At 45.7% G+C, this 19,083-nt stretch overlaps 1 protein-coding gene across 1 annotated transcript in view; it reads left to right on the plus strand.

Annotated features, from left to right (window-relative positions):
* Window positions 1-4,351: 4,351 nt before the first annotated feature.
* Window positions 4,352-19,083, plus strand: part of Limch1 (LIM and calponin homology domains 1) — a 290,723-nt gene continuing 275,991 nt past the window's right edge. The window contains 1 exon segment of the mRNA XM_028765186.1: window positions 4,352-4,442. The gene's annotated coding sequence lies outside the window, so the exon portion shown is untranslated.

Below are 19,083 nucleotides of genomic sequence, written 5' to 3' on the forward strand. Positions count from 1 at the left end.
AACACTGCATGGATGAGTCTTAAAAATATTTCAAGAAGCCACATAAGAGAGACTATGTATTGGATGATTTTATTTGTTTGTTTGTTTGTATGTTTATTTATTGTTTTCTAAGCCATGTGGTCCTGGCTGTCCTGGAACTCACTCTGTACTCTGTAGACCAGGCTGGACTCGAACTCAGAGATCCACCTGTCTGCCTCCCGAGTGCTGGAACTAAAGGTGTGCACCACCACTGCCCAGCTTATTTATTTATTTATTTATTTATTTATTTATTTATTTATTTATTTATTTCTGCAGGGATTGACCTAGGTATGGGCATAGTGTTTTTGTACACCATGTAAAATTTATCCTTGTGTTATTCAAATGCTGATTTCTCTGCCCTCATACCTTATTTCAATTCAGACAGGGCACTGTAACTCACACCAAGAATCTCCTGCCTCGAGTTTGTATAAACAATTCTTATCAGTATAGTTTTTGCCTTGTCAATAAATGCTGATCACCCAATAGCTGGGCAGAAGAGAGAATAGGGCAGGGCATCCACCAACCAGGGGAAAAGAGAGAGTGAGGGAGGGAGTGAGGGAGGGAGGAGGAGGGAGGGGGAGGGAGGGAGGGAGGGAGGGAGGGAGGGAGAGAGAGAGAGAGAGAGAGAGAGAGAGAGAGAGACAGAGAGAGAGAGAGATAGAGAGATATCAGCCAGGAGGGATGGAGGATTTGGAGCCATGAGGAAGGGGTCTGGAGAGCGATCATGGAAACACATTTGAAGCCCAAAAAGCCAGACTGATAATAATATGCCAGTATCATGGGATGGTGGGAGGAGGTAGCCATATTAGCATAGGAGGTTAAGGTAGATTATTTAACTGTTCAGCAATTGTAGCTTGACATAAATCTTGGTTTCTCTGTGTGGTTACTGGGAACTAGCATAAGGTGAAGAAATACAGCCACTGGATTGAGTCACTGCCCACACTTATATTGAAGATAATTCTTCTACACCTGGGGCCTCGTGCATGCTAAGCTCTGTACTGAGCTGCAGCACCAACCCTTCGATGTTTTCAGGTGGGGTCTTGCTGTGTAGTCCAGTCAATATGTATCTCAGGCTATTCTCAAACGTGCAGTCCCTGTGACTTAGCCTTCTTGGTGCTGGGATTATGGATGGGCACTGTCATACTGACTTGGCCAAGAGTCTGAATACTCATTCAGATGTGCCATCTAGGTCACCGGCTTCCCTCCCCTCCACTTGACTCCATGCATGGAAGTCCATGCTGACAGTTCAATGTCAGAGTACTGCAGTTGTTTTATGAGCTCTTGTGTTTACTCTGGTGCCTTTCTTCCTGCAGTCAAGGTCCTCTTTGGACTGCATTCCCTTAACCCTTTGCCTCTAGTGGCCCTCTTGAGATCTGTGTTTGCATATCTTCCCCTCCCTCTGTTTGGGATGACAGGATACAAGGGCCTGTATTTAGCACTAACTATGGACTAAACAATTTCTGTCTTTTTGTCTTTAGTCACCATGATGTCCCTGGGTGGCTTGACCTTTTCACTTGACAGGAAGAAATTGAGGCACAAATGTAAGGCTGTCTGAACAGGAGTGGACAGGGAGCTGGGCATGCTGTTATAACAGGCCTAGAGAAAAGCTTATGGCCTTGCTTCCTCATGTCCCTGGCTTCCTCACATCAATGGGGACAGGCCTAGAATAAAGTTTGGGTTGGTCACCTGTTTGTATTGCAGTGAGAACAGTGGCTGTCTCCATTCAAATGCCATATAAGTATTTTTCAAAATTTATACATTAAATTTATACATTAGGTTATCTGGTTCTCAAGCAGAGAATTGTGTAATTTTAAGCCTGTTTTGGGTTCTATCTCTGTGTTATAGTGGCAGAATTGGTCCCAGACTAAATTCAGACTATCAACAGCTGCAGTAAATACCTGTCTACCTTCAGCTACCCTCAATGACCTCTTGCCAGCAGCCATCCAGAGAGATAGATCCACTGAGTTCGTGTCAATCAAGAGCATAAGACTTTTATATCGCATAAAAGTTTTGTCTGAGATTCAAATATTACATCCTGTAGGGAAACTCTTTAAGCAGGAAGGTAAACAACTCAAAGTAGCTTCAGGAAGTCCCTGAAACTGACCAGATTCACCAGGCCCTGGCCTTCCAGAGTAAACAATCAATGCTGAGTATCCTCCTCAGAAGAGTAGAGCCAAGCAACAAAGAAGACTTTCAGACAAGCTGAGCTGCAAAGAAGAATCAGACCAGACCAGCTGGCTAGAAGAAGCAGGGACCAGCAGAACTGCCTGAAAGAGGTTTAGACCAACTGAGGCACCTGGAAAGGGCACTCTCTAACCCATTGAGCTGCCTACAGGCTGTGCAGTGTGCTCCAGGTTCCCAGTTTTGTGAGCAGTCACCCATCCTGTGATGGGCTTTAGGGATACAGTTGTCTTTGAGTCCTTTCTGCAACTGTAAGTAACCTCTCACCCATATTCCTGTAAGTAGTCCCAATGAAACTCATTGTTCACCAAGTTGGACTTGGGTTGTATCTCATCTGTCACGGGATCCATCCCTGGGGTAAGTAGACATGTGGGTTGAGTCTTCCCGGGAAAGATTTTGTCCCAACACATTGAGCTTACTGAACCATAGATGAAGTAACTGAGCAAAACTAAGGGTGATTGAAAGAAGTGGGCAGGGGTGGGAAACCAGAGAGTACCAAGGGAATTTACCATTACTGGGCCTGTAGGGAGGAATGGGTCAAGAGGGGACAGGACCCAAGGAGAGGAGAGACATATGTTACTTCAGAGTGGTGGTGGCAATCAAGCCTCGTGGCCTCAGGGAGAAACCAGAATAAACACCTTCTCTGCTTTTCTCTCCTCTAGGCCTCTACCAGCATGCTTGCCTCCCACTGACAGCGCCAGGGTACTGGTGCAGCCATTTCTGGGGCACCATGAACTTATTAAAAAATCAACTGGCATCTTCTCTCCTCAACACAGGTCATCTCTTACCAGATAGTACGTTCTACAATGTCTTTTGATTCCCGTGTTTATTGTCTGCTCCCTGATGTGAGTACCTAGATTGTGAATATACAGGGGGAAAACATACAGAGAGGGGTGTCTCATATAGCTCAAGTCGGCTTGTGCAATGGATGACTTTGAATTTCTGATCTTCTGCTTACACCTAGTGAGTGCTGGGATTATAAGCTTGTACTTCCATGACATGGTGCTGGGGACAGAAAGCAGGGTCACCTGCATGCTAAGCAAGCATTCTACCAACTGAGCTATGTATCCCAGCCTGAATGTGCGTATCTGGAAGGCAAGATCTTAGAACAGTGCCTTGGTTTGGTTAGGGCTACTATGGCTGCGATGAAGCACCATGATCAAAGCAGTGTGGGAGGAAAGGGTTTACTCGGCTTACATTTCCCTATCACACCGTTCATCATCATAAAGAAATTAGGACAGGAACTCAAGCAGGGCAGGAGCTGATGCAGAGGCCATGGAAGGGTGCTGCTTGCTAGCTTGCTCTTCATAGCTTGCACAGCCTACTTTCTTACAGAACCCAGGACCACCAGCCCAGGGATGGCACCACCCACAATGGGCTGGAACATGCGTTACAGCTGTATCTTACGGAGACATTTTCTCAGTTGAGGTTCCCGCGGTTCAGATAACTCTAACATGTGTCAAGTTGATATAAAACTAGCCAGCACAAATTTTAAGAGGGTTTTTGTTTTTGTTTTATCCCTCCCTCCACCCACCCCACCCCCATCCCCAATCTGTCAGTCTTAGGTGCCTAGCTTGGTGACTGGAACATAATCGCAGCTGAATAAATCCTTTGCTGGGAGTCCCCTCCCCTCTTAACAGAAAGATCTGGTGGTTGCCTTCTGAACACTTAAGGGTGCTGGGTCCGGAGCTGCAGCTCTGGGCCTCAGGTCTGTGGCTGTGAGGGACAGCAGGTGCCAGTCAGTCCTCCAGCTCTGCCGCAGTAGTGCTGTTTCCCCGCCCAGCTTCACCCAAGGTGCAGCCCGACCTGCCGCCCCTAGGTAGCCGGCCTGAGGCGGGACAGGCGGGGTGGCCGGCCGTGTCCCTCCCACGGTCCTTGCGTGAGCCGGGGAGGGACACCCGGAGCTCCTAGCAGGTTATTTTTAGCTGGGGGAGGGGACGGAACGACGGGCCCGGGCGCCACTGGCTGAGGTGGCCACGGTGTCCTCCGGCAGTGCGCGCCGCTGTCCTCGGGGACCTGCGCTCGGTGGGGGCGGGGAAGGCGGCTGGAGAGCGCGGCGGGCGGGAAGGGGCGGAGAGCGCGCTCCTGCGGAGGAGGCTGTGCTCATCCCGGCGGCCGAGCGCTCCAGTACTCGCCGGGCTTCGCAGATGGCTTTCCCCGCTCTCGGTCTGGAAGTCCTTCAACCCCTGCAGCCCGAACCACCTCCGGAGCCTGCCTTCGCCGAGGCACAGAAGTGGATCGAGGTAGGTGCCGCCACCGGCGGGCGGCCTTGCAGGGGCGCCCGGAGCTGCTGCCCCGAGAGCAGCGACCTCAGGTCCAGCCTTCCCCCACTTTCGTGGCCAGCTTCCCCAGGTCACCCTTCGCGGCCTTCGGAAGACTGAGATTCCCCTGGCGTTGGGACCCTGGGGTGGTGGGCGTGAACAGGGGGACACTGCGGTCTAGCTGTGCGTCCAGGGGCAAGAGGCGGTCCCCTGCGCCTTCATCCCTGCTGCCTGCGGAGCTCGCAATCTCGGCTCGGTTTGCTGCCACGGGAAACGCAGTGCGAGCCTTAGCGCTGCAAAGGCGCCGGGGGCTTGAGCATCCAGAGCTCTTGCGGGACCCACATTTAGGGGTGTCCCGCTCTCTGCTCCACATTCCCTTGCCCTCTCTCTTCGCCCTTCCAGAGCAGAGTTGGCAGTGTCACCACAGAGGCTCATACCTACTCGAGCCACTTGGCTGTGTTCTGGCACCCGTTCAGGTGCAAGGCTGGCGCAGAGCACAGAGTGGGGGGAACCTGCAAGACCTAGTTGCGAGGCGATATCCGCAGACACGCTGCCCAGCTATTGGTTGTCCCAGAGACCGCAGGGTGGGCTCCAGCAGGCCGCGTACCGGGCTAGGTTGGCACATTTCTCTTCTTAAATGGCTCGGTGGAAGGCCAAGGAAATCACTGGAGCTCTCGGCTCAGTCCAGGAAGCACTCGCTGGACTGATTCATGATGTCTATCTGCAGGTGCAACTCAGTAGCCCTGCCATTCCGAAACAACCCGGTTTTTGGGTTTAGGACGTGTGGAGGGCGAGAGTGGGGGAGGTGATTTGTGATCCACTCCTGAAACTCCCATTTTAATGGACCTTTCTTATGCCGTGTAGAAGGTGAATTTGGCCAAATGGCGCGCAACCCCGTTGGCCTGATAGTTCAGAGGATGTGTGCAGCTAAATCATGACCAAGCAAGAATACGCTCCATAGTACTCAGGTGGTCACTTAGCGACCCCATCCCCACCCTCGGGACAGCCCAGGTCTCCATTGTTGTTAGGGTGATAGAACTATAGGGCTGCAGACCTAAACCTGCTGAGTTGCCTGCAGAGGCCATTGCTGGAAGGTTCTAGCCACAGGCTGCCACCTTTCAGGGTCAACTAGCTTCATGCATGCAAAAAAGCTTCTCAGAGTTTGGAGCTATCTATTTAAAAACGGAACTAAGGAAACAGACTATACGAGGCACCATTACTAAAAGCCAGGGCTGGCTTGTCTCTCATAACTACCAGATGTAACTCACTACCGGATGAGAACAAGACATTAGCCTCTTATTTTTGCTGTGAAGCTGGAAGGCTTGGAGTGTGACAGGTGTCCTCCCTGCGTTTGGGGCTCATAGGCTCACTGGAGACGTTTGTAGCCGCTGCTGGTAGTGGAGAGTTGTATGATTGTTTCTTTCAACTTCTTGAATCTTCTTGTTGGGGGGAAGGGGGGAGGAAATTAGCCTCTCTGTTTTCTCATAGGCACGTGTTTTATTCCCAGTTTCTTTAATTGATAGTAATATTGACACACATGGCCTGCTTTTAAAAGTGCATTGTGGTATAAATTCCACACAGGATAGCCTGCAAATCTGAACAGAGATGTGTGCATCTCTGTGAATTTTGGAATATGTACACATATTATTACATCTCCCTATAGATCAAGATATATAAAGCTGTTTTTTTTTCTTTCTTTCTGGTGGGATTTCAGGCTAAATATTACTTAGTGTAGAACATCAGCTTTCATCTCAGCTTGAGGAAAGGAAGGGGCAGTTTAAGAAAGCTCTAAACACAGGTTTAGAATGATTCTTGATACTTTGCCCTTTAAACCAGTCAAAGGCAGTGAAAACCCAAGTGGTGTGCGTGTGTGGCTTTAGGACCAGGCTGCCAGGCACGCTGCGTGTGCATAATTGAAGTGGCCTATCTCCTTTCCACAGCGGAGTTGGATTTCATAGAAAGGGGAGTTTCCTCTCCTAAGCCCAGGCTGGGTAAAAAGGTATTTGTGTATGTGTGTGTGCCTTGGTAGAGTACTCAACGACCCCCCCCCTTTCTTTTTCCCCTTCAGGTTCTTGAAATGTAAATGCCACGTTTGCAAACTGGGAGCCAGAGGCCATAACAGATGGTTTTGCACACAGTTGCCCAGTGAACAAAGATTCCTGGGCTAATACAGCAATAATGTGTTTCTTAGTGTGAGCCACTTCCCGTGGGGATTCTTATCAGGAGACAATCGCATCTCCCCTTAGGGGCCCATTGTCTCTGGCAACATCCTCATTGGGAGGACTTTGTTTTTCGGTTTTGTTCCACGGATGATTAAATTTCCCACAGGCCTTTTTCATTTTTATTTCTGTGCAGTCAGGAATTTTACCTTTTCAGAAAAAAAACCAAACCATTCCCTTGGGTGCAGCAGGTTAATAAACTTTGATAGTGCCCTCCATCCTTAGATCTGGGCTTCTTTGAGTTGGTCTGTCTAGAGAATTTACATTCGTAATAAGGCTCAGGGAGTTAGCTTCTGGACACAGGTTCTTAGCAAGGAATTTCACAGCCTGCAGCCTTGACTGTTTGAAGACTGGGCAGGAAATATGGCTCAGAAGTCAGGCTCCTACCTCCCCCAATGCCAGCTTCTGCTTTAGCGGCTAAAGCTGGGCTAGGTACACTGGGTAGGGACAGCTGGGTCACACTTCCAGTGTCTTTTCATAGTGGTAGGAGCAGGCTGAGTACCTTACATAGGTTTGGGGAGGGTCTTAAGGGGAGACAGCAAAGGTCAAGGATTAATTCACTATCAGCAGGCAGAGGCAAGGCTAACTTCCTATTGAATTGCATTTCTAGCTCGTTTTCCTGGGGCAGTAAGCTGTACAGTGGGCCAAGAGGCCCAGCTTCCTAGCTGGAAGTCCTTGGGTGGAGACCAGGTCGGTCACTTCTAGCTGAACGACCTTGGGCAAGCTGCTTTTCCTGTCCTTATGTTTCCAGATATTTTCTTTGAAAGATACCTCGAATTAACAACAACAACAACACAACAAAGGGATATTGTTGAAACATCTGTAAAGCAGGACATTAAACAGCATCTCACTTCGGAGGAGTGCCGCAGGATTTAATACCTGAATATATTTAAAAATACTTAGAATAGGCACAGTGGTTAAAGCATCTGCCAGGTGGGTGTGAGGATTGATGTTTAGATCCTTAGAGGCCACCATGAACCGTCATCTATATAGTTCTAGCACTGGGATCCCCATGTAAGCTGGCTTGTTAGACTAGCTCATGGCAGGGAGCTCTAGGCTCAGTTTCGAGACACTACCTCAAAGAACAATATGGGGAGTATTCCAGGAAGACTCCTGATGTCAATGTTAGGGGTCCATATATACAAGCACGTACGTGTACACATGCACTGATACCTGCGTGTGCGCACATGCACACACACACACACACAAACACACACACACAAACAACAAATCCATGCAGCATATACATGTTAAGAAAGTACTTAGAATAGCACCTAGTACTGTTTGAGTGATGGTATCCTAGTTACCATTTATACTACTGTTGCTGTTATTCTTACTATTATCATCATTGCTACCACTGTTGGTGCTATCGCTAATAGCAACCGAATCTGATGTTGTTCAGTTTTGGTTTCACTCTTTTATTATCTTATTTTATTCATTATTTATTTGTGTTTCAGAGCCAAGAGTTGGGCAAGGGGTCTCTCACTGATCTAACATCCCTAGTCTTACATTGATGTCCTGAGGCTGGCTAAGTAGCCCAGGCTGACCTTGAACACTGAGTCCTCCTGGGATTATAGGCATATACCCTAAGTGCCTGGCACTAAGCCTGAGTTTGAAAGAAATTCTTCAGAACCATAAGTTTCTGGTGTGCACACTATAATTCAGTTACCTACTGATTTCACTTCATTATATTTTAATTTAGCTATGCTTGGTTAAATCTCTAGGCAGGAACTGACACTATCTCAGTCTATTAATTCTGGACACTTGGGCTAGACATTAAGTAGCTACTGCATATTACTCTTGTTTGCTTTTAGGGTCAGAGGAGAGTCTGTGACAGCTTACCCATGAGATGACCTCACCGTCTATTAGGACTTAGAGAATTACCCCTTGATACTAGGTTGAACTTCAAACTTTAACATGTAGTTTTGTTACTAAACTCCCAAGAGAAATCTTCAGTATCTGTCCCCTTGTAGACATTCCAATCTATACATTAAACTAGAGACTGGCAAGGTGGTGGCTTATTTTGAAACTCTGTACCCCTTTCTTCTAAGCTAGCATTGATATTTTTTTGTAGGTAGATGATTCTATGCCTGGTTCTTCTCTCCCATTTATCTCTCCACTCACGACAATATTAATCTGTTCAAATCTATTTTTTTCTTTTAAGTGACAGACATTTTCTGGAGGACCAGATGTCCCTTCAGTTGGGTTCCACTTGATTTGGATTGCCAAGCCTTTAAAAGGGAGGGGTGGAAGATTTCAGCCCAACTCAGTGATCTCAATTTGAAAACTTTCTGGATCCCTTTAACTGAGTCCTAGCACGCCCCTGGGCTGGTGATGAGCAGTCTTATTTGTAACCTAAGCCATGTTTCACGTGAGTGGGGACTTCACTTTCCTAGGTCCACAGGGGATTGCTTTTTTCATTCCACTTTTTTTTTCAGATCTGACTCTGAAGATTAAATGCTCTGGTGGGGGTGGGTGGGTCTCTTCGCACCCTGATCCTGAAAGGCGCCATATGGCTTGGCAGTAAGAGAAATTTATGAGTGGCTTTGAGTTAATTTAGCATTTGGTGGCCGGTAACTATGACATTGGTGATATCATACTGTAAGTTGTATAGTCATAGTTATTCAAGTTCTCTGCCTCTGTAAGGACTCTTAATTTTTTTTTAAATTACAATGACGTTTAGGTTTGCAAATGTTTCTCCAGCTTTGCTTATGAGAGCTGAAGAAGAGACAGACAGCCTTTCTTAGCTGACTAGAGAAAGCCGATGTATGGACCAGAGCAAGCAACAGCTTTCTCACAGTGACATTTAAGTAGTCTGTCTTGTTTGTATACAAGGGCTGCTGTGACACAAAGCTGTCACGTGGTCAGAGAACAGTGAAGGCCCAGAGATTTGGGGAAAGGGGAAGTGGACAGGGAGGGGGAGCGGACTCTTCTTGCTTCAGCGTCTCCCTGGAAACTGATTGTATCAAACAAACTCTAAATGGGCAGGCAGAGCTTTGGCCACCAAGGAGGGGGGAAGGGAGGACATTTGCTTCCAGCCACCACAGCTCTGAGCACCCTGCTTCTCACTGAAAGATGACAAAGGACCCATGATGTCCACATCTGGCTTTGACTTCATGGGTGGCAGTCAGTGCTAGGTGGGACAAGGCAGCTCTGGAAGTACTGGAAATTGTGAGTTTCTTCTTTTTCTCCCATTCATTAGATGACCCTCAGACAGGAGGCAGGATGCTAAGTCTGCTAACTGCTTGGGGTTCGAAGTCATAGCTATGGAATATTTACTATGTATTGGCTTTGGGTAAATTCTTCTTTTCTCTCTTTCTTTTCCTTTTCTTTCTTTCTTTCTTTCTTTCTTTCTTTTCTTTTTTTTTTGAGACAGAGACTTTCTATGTAGCTCTAACTGACTTGGAACTTGCGATATAGACTAGACTGGTCTCGAATTCTTAGAGATCTGCCTGCTTTTTGACTCCCACCTCACCTGGCAGAACACAAAGTCTATGTTTACATAGTAAGTACTGTTGTTATCCCCACTTATAGATGAGGGAGTCGAGGCTATGACAGATTAAGGGTATTGTTCAAGAAGTAAATGGTAAATGTCAGAAGTAGGACAGTAACCTATAAGATCTTTTCTTAGATTTTACAAATATATGCCTGTATTTATTATATATTAGTATGTTGTATATACATTCATTATTAATACATATTATAAGTCTATATATTAGATATTAGTATATTTTGTAGAGGCTATGTTGTGTGTGTGTATATATATATATATACACACACCATGTATGTTAGTATACATTACATATACATACATACATATATACATATTACAAACATATTTCCAGCTATTCAAACTTTGCAGACAAGGAGACTGAGCTTCTAGGAGTTGGAAAATGCTCTCCTAATCAGCTTCATTCCACAGCCCGTAGCCATCCGATTCCTTATCTTCCCTCACTTAGGACCATGTGTCTCCTGTAAGGACTGTGCTTCACAGAGCTGAGGTCCACCTCTCATGTGCGGAGAGCATGTGGTTTCCAGAACTGCTACCCAGATGGGCCTGTTCCCTGCACTCACAGTTTTCTTCAGGACTCAGGGTTGCTCTTTTGTGGATAGGCTGCTTCCCTGGTCCCTTGTAGGTGGTGCTATTGAGACAGACAGGCTAGAGGGATCTGGCTGCTCCCCTGGCTTTGTTGCCTTCACACCTTACCTTTCAAAGGCATGAAGACAGAGTCTGAAGTGTTTCATGTCTGCTAATGGAGGTCATGCCTCTTCTTACACTTTTATCTTCAGTGCTAGGCTTTCTTGGGCATTGAGTGCACAGTCTGCAGGTGCCTGTGGCCTTTGTGAATGGAGTAGGTATAGTCTTCACATCCCCTAGCAAATTCAACTGGAAAAACTATGCCTCTGTGGTCTGTACGGTTTGTTCTTTGAATGGGATTGTATGGTGGTGTGGGGGGAGGGAGACATCTTTTCTCAGTCCTGGCATATTCCAGTGCCGGTGACACACTGACTTTTTCATCTTTGCTACCCCCCTCCCCATCTTCATCCGAGAGTTTTCTCATCTGGACAGGACTTTATCTTCGAATAGTGAAAATGTTGAATGCAACCAAGAGGCAGATCCTTTCGAGAGTGGCATGGAAGCCTCCTTGTTTTAGGGGGACCTCATCATTGTAGTGTGATCTTGATCTTCATGGATTTATTGTTGTTGTTGGTTTGTACGTATGTGTGTTTATTTTTAGATCGGTCTCTGTAACCCAAAGCTGGCTTTGAACTCGTGTCCTAGGGTCTCACCTTCTGAAGGGCTGCGTAGAACTAAGGGCATGCAGCACTCTGCCCAGCTGTTTGTTTGTTTGTTTGTTTGTTTGTTTTTTGCATAGTTCACTACTTTAAGAGTAAAAGAAAATAGGCAACGCAACGTTTGTAATTCATTTCCTTCGTTCTTAAGGCTGCGTGTACTTACATTGCAAGCAAAGGAAGGTATCTGTGTGTACTTCATGTAGAGAAGTGTAGGCTGGGAAAAGGATGACTTCAGTGCAAGTAAATGAGAAAATGAGGAGTGACTAGAACCTTACTGTAAAGTGACTGATAATTATAGCAGTAGCTGGAACGGAAGGGTTGCCAGATAATATAGAGGAAATAATAGTTCTTTTAAAGAAGAATGACATAATATTGGCAAGGCTTCCGCCAGGACGTGAGATGTTTTATCTGTCTCACTGCGCATGGTAGAATGACGTAATGGAATTCAGATCTGCTGTGGAAAGTGTCCATGTTTGCAGTGTTGAGAACAACACATCCAAGGTGATGTTCTTGTGCATTGGACCCTGACGGGTTACCTGTAGGAGCCCAAGGAGCCCCTTTGACATCAGTGACAAGGCAGGGTGACTTGGTCTTATGCCACACACCTACGCAATCCCTTGGCAGATATCTTTTTCTGCTACACTTACCTTGCCAACAAATGGCAGTGTTAGTATCTACACTGAGCTGTAAAGAATGAACTGGTAAGCTAGAAGGGAAGGCTAGCCAATACTACAGGCTGCTCAGAAGTTACTGAAGTGACCTACTGTGAGATGTAGTTTGTCCTTCTGGTCAACCTGACATGCGCGGGACAGACTCCATCATTACCTCACTACCTTTATACAGCTACATCATAGAAGACCAAGTTAGAAGCACCTTCACTTCCTTCCTTGCTTTTTGAGTAGAGGTCCAGGATTAGAAGTGCCATGGCTTTTTTTATTGCCATGTCTCAACACTTTAGAAAAATAAAACCCCGAGGCTCATTTGTGATCAAATAGTTTTAAATATGACATTAGTTAGTTGAGATGCCTGCTAGTACTCTTTTGTAAGTGTTTGTTAGTATTAAATCATGGTAAAAAAAATCAGCATGAGCTTGTGAGAGTATGATTTAAAAATTCCTTTCCTGAGAGAAATGCACTGACTTCCAATGGTAATGTGAGGCCCAGGGCCAGGACCCAGTGTTATAGGATGCAGAATGTACATAGTTCCTTCCTTCAGGAAAATCACACTGAGAGAGATTAGATTAATAATTTTCTAATTACAAGCTAGGCTGTATATTCTAAGGATGATGAGTAGATTGGATGTGGTGGTGCATTCCTATAAGCCTATAATGTTAGCATTTGGGAGGCTGAGGCAGGAGGATTGGAAATTTGGAACCAAGGTGGATTATATGGTAGGATTGCATTTCAAGATGAATAGGTGAAAATGAATGAATAAATAAATGCTGTGTGGGGATGTTCAAGGTGGAAGAATTCTTCCTATAGATGAGAGTTCTTAGGGGAGGTAAAATTTAAGCCAAGGACATTGCAAGATTCTAAGCAGGAGTTTTAGTTTGCTGCTGATTTGCAGCTTTGATTATGATTTTTTTTTTTTAAAATCTGGGGCTATAGCTAAGTGAGAGAGCACTTGTTTAGTATGAGGGAGGCCCTAGGATAAACCTCCTGTACTAACACACACACACACACACACACACACGTACACGCACACATAGTCTTAAAGTTCTATAAGTAGGGTGAAGGTCTGTGTGTGGAGAAGGACAGGGAACAAAGAGTCGTTGAATATACCTGTATGTTTCCTTTCCCTTTCTTTCTTTTGACTATATATTGAGTGCCAGACCTAGAGCTTGGTAGTCTTGGCAAGGACTCTGCCACTGAGCTGTAGCCATGGCCTCCACTAATACATCCATGGGCTACTCAGAGAGTCAGTGACATCAACCAGATCCTTTTATCCAAGTTGCAGAAAAAGTTAGAACTCATTTCCTAGGAGAAATGTCAGAGAAGACCTTGAGATTTATATAGTTCAGAATTCAGGGGTTAAAACTCTCAGGTAAAATGGAGTTTGTAGAGTCTGCCCTGTCTGTACTCAGATGTGAGAAGAAACTGGAAGAAATCTGCCTGCTTTTCTAAGTGCAAGCAGAGTAATTTTGTACACAATCTCAGGTGACAACTCACAGACACCCTCTGATTTGGGATGCTTTTTGGAAGCCCCATCAATTGTCAGCTCTCTTCTCGTGGTCCAATATGGCTGCCAGATTGCCTCGCCACATCACCTCTCCAGGAAGTGGAATGGAGGAGTGGGAACCGGAGGCTACAATTGTCCCTTGAAAGATGCTTTCTGGTAAACTCTTTCTGACACATCTGCTTTATTGTTAGTGCTCAGAACTTAAATATCATAGCTGTTGCTGGAGAAGGGGCTTTTTTCCTCCTCTTCTATCCTCGTCTTCTCCCTCTTCCTCTCCCTCCTCTTCTTCCTTCTCCTCATCAGCAGTATCATCAGTCATGTACAAAGAATCTATGTCCCAATCCTCAGAAGAAAGGAGAGAATTCCTCACTTCTCCAGGGAAAAATCCTTTAGGACCTTCAACATGACTGCCTGGGTGACATTCTCTCCAGTTGGCTAAGTTTACAAATCCCTTCCTTCCCAGTGTATACTTCCCAGTATTGCCTGGTACTTCCCAGTACCCAGAGCATTCATCTCTCAGAAAAATTGTCCTACCGTACCATAATGGATGTGTGTAGTATGGGAACTCCTCATTTGATAAGCCCCAGAGTGTCCATGGCCAAGGACCAGTTCTTCATCACAGTCCTAGTGCCTCCTCATTCATTCATTTAGCTAGGTAGGTTAGCCACATCACCCATGCCACAGAGTCTGTGCCCGGACAGCAGGAGACACTTGGTTCACACTTGGACTCTGCCGAGATAGAGAAAATAGAAGCTATTACTTCTCTTAACAGGAAGCAAAGTGTTTTTCTTCTTTTCTTTTTTTGGTTTGATTTTAAAAAGCAGTTCACCTAATTGTGGCCTGGAGACAGTCAGTGATTAGACTCTTGGAACATAATTCCATCTCGGGCCCTTTTTTTTGGCAGGTGATACCTGTTGGAGGAGTCGTTTAAAGAGTAGCCTTTCCTGTAGTTTGACCTCAGGTAGCACTCATAGAACTGAGGTTTTGGCTAGATCTGATTTACCATAAGCAGGCATGCCCCAGGATGTTTATCCTTCCTGTTCCTCACCGCTAAGCAACACTTTGGGCCCTTCCCTCACCTGCTCCAGATGGCCAGCTAGTTCTTACTTCTTAATAGGGGAGAAAGATTGGAGTATTCCTGATTGCAAGATATTCAGCATCAAAAAAAGCATGGAAGTGTGTGTGTGTGTGTCTGTGTGTTTAGCAGTTACCCGTTCATAGCTGTGACCCTTGTCACAGCCTAGTGTGACCTCAGAGAAGCAGCCCCCTCTCACCTTTCCTATGGGGAAGTGGAAAAACAAATGGCTGTGGGACTGAAGCTGTCATTGGCAGACAGATGTGGTTATTGCCTGTTTCCTAAGGGACCTTGTAAGTTGTCATATGGGAGGGGTAGGTGACAAGTGAAAGCCTGACTCATCCTGTGGTAAAAGTTGCTGGAATGTGATAAGGTACTGTGACCCAGCTAGCCCAGAGCCAGAATAAATAGTAATGATAATGAAAGCTGACCCATTCCTGGCCATTTCTCACAGGCTGGTGACAGCATAGATGCTTGAGCTAACGAGATGATAAATATAAACCTGTAACATCTGGCGCAATGTTTCTCAACCAAGCAGTTTTATGCATATTTTACAGATCGGGAAATTGGAGCACAGAAGTGTTAACTGATTTGTCACAGCTAGCAAGTTGCAGACTGGAGAGTTAAACCCCAGGCAATCTAGTTCCAGAGTTTGACCTGTGGCAGCTTTGCTTCATAAGGAGACCCCAGCCACAGTCATCAATGGCTGACCCGCCCCTCCCCCTCCAGCTCAGCCCCTCCAGGAGATGCTGTTTACTGAGCATCTCTGCAAAGCAGTGTTGGTTGCTAGGAAACAGTTCCATCTATGTGGTACCCAGGCACATTCTTTTCGAATGAAGCCCTTTGAATATTTTTGTCAGGAGAGTGGTTAGGACTTAAAGAAAAACCCCTTACAGGAGTAAACTGAACCAAGCCAATGGGTGGAGTCCTTTCTACCCTCTTCTTCACCTGCTCCTCCCCAGTCTCTCTCCTTCACTGGAATCTTACTCTGTCCTTGGATGTGGATAGTCCTGGATACAATGTAGAAATGAAATGATTATTAACAAGACAAAGAAAAGTTCATGGATTCAGCGCACTGTTGGCTTTCTGCATGTGGCATCCTGCTAAGACATGGATCGCACATACATCTGCGTGTGGCATACTGCTAAGACATGGATCACACATACATCTGTTAGCCCCTGTCCTGCTTCAAGGCTTCTTATTGCTCCTGTTTCCGTAAGTTTTAGTCCCATTGAGTTGGGAGGGCAAGTTGGTCAGGATCCTGGTGGCTCCTGAATTCTCACCTCATACCTTGCAAGCAGCCCTTTTCTTGACTTGCCCAGGGCACCCCCCAGACTGTAGCTCCCTTCTTCACCTGCCTGGTTTCATCCCTAATGTTTGAACAAATACACTGGTGTAGGATTGATTTCTGTTTGGAACGTGAATTATATGCATGTACAGTTTTCTAGGGTCTTACACGTGCGAGAGAAGTGTTCTACCACTGAGGTCTTCCCACAGCCCTTGTGTGAGCGCTTTCCAATCACTGTGAAAAAAATTCCTGGGGGAAGAAACTTAAAGGATGAAAGATTTATTCTGGCTCAGTAATTGGAAGGGTATACTCCATTATGAAGGGGAAAGCATGGCTCCCGAGATGATGTGGGGAGGGTTGGGGACGTAAGCCACAAGGCCCACCCCCAGCGACTCACCTCCACTCAAGCCCCTCCTCCTAAAACTCCTACAGCCCATCAAATCAGCTCCACCAGCTGGAGACCGAGTGTTCAAACACAGAAGGCCATGGGAAACAGTTCACACTAAAACTACAGAACACTCGACAGTTCTGCCGCCAAATAACAATATCGAGAAGCTGAACAGCCTAGAAGAGAAAGACAACCCAGACAGACAACCGTCACTCTGTGTTCTAGACACCATTAGGCTTTTGTGGGGGGCCATGAAAAGTCTGATTTCCCCAGATCTGCAGCTTTTAAATCTTCCATAATGGACCACCTTGTCTTTTCTTCTGTCCTCCCTACCTGTGTCTTTGCCTCTCTTAGTCACATTGTCTTACACTCGTCAGTATTAGAAAATAACGTCCTTTCTTCAATTCTGTCTATTCCCAGTGCTCTTGTTTTGGCTTGTGTGTTGGTCACAAAACTGGATGTTCCTATGCACATGTGGGCTCAGCTTTCACATGGCCGGATGAACCCTAGAAGCGATCTGACATAATGGGACACTGACTTTTTTCCCCCTGCTGTTTTAGAGTTGTATGAGAGATATTTGCAACTTAATTTCTTATTTCAGTTTCTATTGCATCATATGCATATTAGCAAAATTTCCCTTGAATTTGTGTGTGTGTGTCTGTTGGCATTTTTATGGTCATACAAGAAAAGTTCCACTAGAATTGTCTTTAGAGAAGTAGAAAGCCTCCTAGTTTACTTCAGGCCAGGCTGACTCAGCTGTATCAGGGACACTGGAGAGGACTGGATTCTCCCAACTGTTCCACGGGGCAGGGCTTCGTGTTCTAGCTTTCTGTAATGCCATTTGCCTGTCCTGCTCCAGCCCAAGAGGTCTGGTGAGTTCTGGCTTAGACAGGGGGAGTCCTGTCTTCACATTCTCCTTACATGCCCCAGGTAGAGAAAGGAGTCACAGGCATTATTCAAGATGTCTAGGGGAGTGGAGTCAATGAGCCTGAGCCAGTTAGAATCTACCCTGGTCTATCCCTATCAAAGGGCTGCTACTCAACAAAGAAGCAGAAAGTCTCTTAAAGGAAAATCTGGGACCCTGTGGTGGAAGAATGCAAGGAGTGGTGGAGGAAGAGACCAAGAGGACCTATTTTAGCATTTTAACTCAAACTCAACATTGTGCTCCGTAGATAGCATAATCAGTAGAGTGCTCACTGTGCAAGATGGGGACCTGAGTTTGACTCCCTGAACCTAAGTAGAAAGACAGGCAGGAAGGTGTTTGTAATCCCAAGGCCAAAAAGGTGAAGGGAAGGATCCCTGAAGCTCACGGACCAGCCTCACTTATTCAAGGCAAACCCCAAGTTATTCAGAGACCTTGCCTCAAGAAACAAGTTGGATGACATCAGAGGTTATCCTCTGGGTTCCACACATATGTGCACTTATGTGCATATACATCGTCATGTACAGGAACACATACGACACACACACACACACACACACACACACACACACACACAAAATAACAATGCTATAATATATAGGAACGTATCTTGTGGGTGGTAAGAAAGGAAGAAAATAAGACACAAAAACCTGTGGCTACTTCTTTAAGGAGAACATAGGTTTATTATCCTAGAGTGCTTTTTTAAAAAGCCACCAGTAAATTGTTTTATTTCTTTTTGGACAGGGTCTCACTATGTAGTTCAAGCCAGCCTGGAACCTGCAGTGTTCCTATATCAGCCTCCTAAGTGCTGGGATTACAGGTGTGTGCCTCCCTGCCTACCTTTATTTCTGTTTTGTGAGACTTAAAAAAAAAAAAGTCAGTTTGGAGGCAGTATCATTGAGTGTCGCGTTGGCAACCCCTTAACCCAAACACACCAGATTGGTTCCATTGGTTGTAAAAAGTAGATACAAAGTAGCACATTGATTTTAAGTGTTGATTAAGAAAACAAAAAGTCTATACCTTCGGAGCTTTGGCTCTTTTCTTCTTAGTGTTTATGAGAAAATATTTCATACCGAATTATAAGATGGCTGGTATTTTTAGAGCCTTGGTTTTGTAGAGCCAATTCCAGTGGCTGGTTTCTGTTTCTCCTTTGTAACTCACGGTCCCCAGAAACCTAGGAAGAGCAGAAGTGTTCAGTCACTCCTCATGCCAGCTCTGCCCAAGAGCTCCCCAGGCATGCAGCCTGCTAAAAGTGGACACAGCGGCTGTCGCCCACTGATCCTCTGCGTTGAGTGACCCAGATTGGCAGAGCGCAGCTGGGGCCCGACGCAGAGAGAGTCCGGGAAAGAGAAGGGTAAAAATAAAACTGGACACACAGCTTAGCTGGAGTCGGATCTGCACAAGCTGCCTGGGTACTTGGCTAGCACTTGATTAGACTTCTCCTTCAAATTGCAGTGATGATTAAAAATTATTATTTTCTAGATTTCTTAGAATTGCAGAATAGATTCATCCATCACAGCAGAGTGATTGTGCATAGGTGGGGGGTAGAGTTTTGAAAGGTGAACAGTTTCCCTTCCTGAGTTTCTTATTTATTCTACTGACATTAAGTCTGTTTTCTCCAAAGAATTTCTCCTTTGGTTGTTAATAGAGTGAAGTGAACTTTTCGTTACGGTTTTTAAAATAGTTACTTTAGCGATCTTAAAAAGAAAAGGCCCGAAAAAAAAAAAGAAAAAAAAAGAAAAAAAAAGAAAAAAAA

This window comes from Grammomys surdaster, unplaced genomic scaffold (assembly GCF_004785775.1).
Source record: "Grammomys surdaster isolate TR1022 unplaced genomic scaffold, NIH_TR_1.0 150, whole genome shotgun sequence".
NCBI lineage: Eukaryota > Metazoa > Chordata > Mammalia > Rodentia > Muridae > Grammomys > Grammomys surdaster.